The sequence below is a fragment of the Mus caroli genome, unplaced genomic scaffold (genome assembly GCF_978045245.1).
Source record: "Mus caroli unplaced genomic scaffold, Mus_caroli_1 scaffold_8, whole genome shotgun sequence".
Lineage (NCBI taxonomy): Eukaryota > Metazoa > Chordata > Mammalia > Rodentia > Muridae > Mus > Mus caroli.
This window is the reverse complement of record NW_028227263.1, coordinates 133,268,387-133,272,212: the sequence shown is the minus strand read 5'-3', so window position 1 is coordinate 133,272,212 and position 3,826 is coordinate 133,268,387.

The window sequence follows — 3,826 nt, the reverse complement described above, 5'->3', positions numbered from 1 at the left end:
GAACAAATATTCAAGGGGAGCCATCCCACATAAGACTTTTAAGTCAGCAACCTGTGTTTTCTGAAATAAAGGTAATGCTCTGTTAAGAATAAGCCCAAAGAAACAGACAAGCATACAGAAAAATTCCATTTGGACTCTCAGTCATCCATAGTGTTATTACCTCCTGTACACCCTCACCTATTTCCCTAGTTTATATAATGTCAAGTAGTTTCCTGAAATGATTGAGCACCCTCCATGATAGAGGCAGATGAGAGGGAAGAGGAGATGGGGTCTTGAGGCGGGGAAACTTGGAAGGGGGATAACATTTGAAATGCAAATAAATAAAATAACCAATAAAAAGAAAATTATTATCATATTTTATAATAAATATATATCATGAGCTTAAATGTTTGAGAGTTTGCATATACATACATGTATATATCCATATATGTATGTATGCACCTATGTATGTATGAATGTATTTATGTGTATTTGTATACACATGTCTCATAGTTGATTATGTGTTGGGAATTTTACATTAATGTTGGTATATATGAATTTTTCTCCTCATAATAACTTATTTATTTAACATAATAAACCTGAATTATTTTATCCTTAAAATACAGACTTTCATTTAAAAGTTGGTTTTTAAATTTTTTATTACTTTTAACTTTTACAGTCCAGTCATTTCCTCTCTCATGATTTGCCCTCTCACAGTTCCTCCTCCCATTCCTCTTCACCCCTTCTCTCTTGGAGGATTTCTTCCCCAACCCCTACCAGGCCTCTCCACTACCTCTCTCATGGGTTAGATGCCTCTTCTCCTACTAAGGCCAGACCAGGTAGTCCACGGCTGTATATGTGTCCAGCACTTCAGATCAGCTCATGTATGCTGTCTGGTTCTTGGCTCAGTGGCTGAGATATCTGAGGAGTCCCAGTTAGTTGAGACCATAGGTCTTCCTATGGGATATCTCTCCTTCTCAGCCCTCTTCTAGCCTTTCCCTAATTCAACCACAGTGGTCCCCAAGTTCAGTTGAATGATTGAGTTTTAGTACCTGCATCTGTTTCAGTCAGCTGATTTTTTGGGTCTCTCAGAAGAATACCATACTTGGCTATTGTTTGTAAGTACACCATAGCAGCAGTAATAATGGCATGCCTTGCAGCCTCCCTTGAAATAGAACCCAAGTTGGGCAGGTTACCGGACTGCCTTCCACCAGTCTCTTCTCCATTTTGTCCCTGTAGTTCTTTTAGACAGGTCTAATTCTGGATCATAGTTTTTGACTAAGGGATAGCATCCCAAACTCTCCACTTATTATCCTGTCTTTCTACTGGAAGTGGAATCTACAGAGTTTCCTCCTCTCACTGTTCGGCATTTCATCTAAGTTATCTCCCTTTGAGTCCTGAATGTCTGTCTTTCACCTCCCAGGGCTCTGGTATTTACTAGAGGGCTCCTCCACATTCCACCTTCTGAGGTTGCATATTTCCATTCATTCTGCTGGCTATCAGGACTTCTTGTCAACCCTCCCACCACCCCATAACTGATCATATTCCTCTTTTTCCCTCTTCCTCCTCCTTTCTCCCACTCAATTCTCTCCTTCCCCCTGCCTCCTATGATAGCATTCTTCTCCCTCCCAAGTGGGATTGAAACATCCTCACTTGAACTGTTCTACTTGTTAACCTTATTCAGTTCTGTGGTTTACATCCTAGATATTCTCTATTTCTTTAGCTAATATTCACTTATTTGTGAGTAAACATCGTACATGTCTGTTTGGATCTCAGTTACCTCACTTAGGATGATACTTTCTAGTTCCATTCATTTGCCTACAAAAATCATGATATCCTAGTTCTTAATAGCTCAATTGTATTCCATTGTGGAAATGAACCATATTCTGTATACATTCTTTGGTTGAGGGACATCCAGGTTGTTTCCAGATTCTGGTTATTATGAATACAGTTTTTATGAACACATTTAAGTAAGTATCTTTGTGGTATGATGGAAATTTTTGAGTAAATATCCAGGGAATGTATAACTGAGTCTTGCAGTAGAACTCTTTCCAATTTTCTGCATTATTTCATTAATTTAGCTTAAATAATGCATTCATCACTATAATTTCATTTATATAGTTCTTGTGTTTAAATGAGTTTTCTTTATAAATAAATTTGGTGTCTACTATTTGAGTGGAATTGGAAAAATTAGATATGTTTACTCCAGTTTAATATTTTATTAAGACATGGTAGTAGGAATTTTTAATTAAGGAGTCAAAAGACAAAGACACATATACCTATGAATTTGTTATTAGTGTGGTCCAGTACTGAGACAGTTCCAAGAATGTTAGGCCTATACAAAGACAAACCCACTATAAAAATTCAAAAGCAAAAATTTGGATTAATGTGTATTTTTTATTTTGAATAAATTTAATTAATTTCATTTTATTTCCAAAGACAAAATGACTAATACATGTCATTACCTGTAAAATACCATGAAATATTTACAAACTAAATTAAGAAAAATGGTAGAAGTATTTGAAAGGCATAGTTCTGATGATTAAAGAGGAAAAGAAAACACTATTTTAGTAATGATCCTGTGTTTTAATTAAGGCTATATTTGGGAGGTTACATTTGAGTGTGATTGCCAGTGGCCAGAGGCTTGTCCTACTGTTTAATTGTAGACACTTGTAAACCACCAGTAGGACCTCGGAAGTAACACTGATACAAAGTAACAGGAGAATAGACTCTTAATCATTCACTCATCTCTTTACATTAAAAAATATTTACAACTAAATTTAGAAAAACCTAAAATATAGATTAAGTTGAAATGTGTCCTGAATGTGGAAAAGCTTCCTATGAAGGGTTCGAAATCACCAATAATTAACATACAAAAATGAGGGGATAGAAATGAAGTTGAAATGAGAGACCATTACATACTTGACAAAAGGATGTTAGTTGAAATATATTACATAAATAAGAGCAGGAGTGAAAGCAACGTTGTATATGGAGGAAAAGCAACTGAGTATAGAAGCCACAGAAAAGTAAAATGTTGCAGAAGCTATAAAAATGCTGTTTTTCTTTTAAAAAATGAAAAATAGTTACCACGTTCCGACTGCAGTGTTGACAAATTCTTGTACTTGTTGGATAACCAACTCTTGTTCATCACAGTAACAAATCTTATATAATGAGCTGGGGTACGAAGGTACATAGGGAATGACCAATCTTTTTTTTTTTTTTTCTTTGAGACAGGGTTTCACTGTGTAGCCCTGGCTGTCCTGGAACTCACTTTGTAGACCAGGCTGGCCTCGAACTCAGAAATGTGCTTGCCTCTGCCTCCTAAGTGCTGGGTTTATAGGCATGTGCCACCATGCCCAACTGGGCATGACCAATCTTGAATAAGAAGGATTAAGGAGATGTTAGAAATTCCAGACCAATGCCCTGATGAGTTTCAGGAGTTCTCAGGAAGAAACACAAGAAGATTCATTCACTTCTTTCTTGAATGCTTGATGTAATCCTGTATTCAGATGTACAGACATCCTGAATGACACTGTGTAAACTGAATAGCCACCTGCAAAATGGGATTATATTTATGTCCGCTTACCAGTTACAAATATTAATGTTAAATTACTCTAAATGAGAAATGAAAAACCCCCAAAGTGAAATGTTAGAAACACAAGACATAGGTAGAGGCAATCATACTAATAGAAAGGTAATACAAAGACAGGCATGGTGGCACACTCCTTTAATCCCAGAACTCGGGAGGCAGAGGCAGGCAGATTTCTGAGGTCGAGGCCAACCTGGTCTACAAAGTGAGTTCCAGGACAGCCAGGGCTATACAGAGAAACCCTGTCTGGAAAAAAAA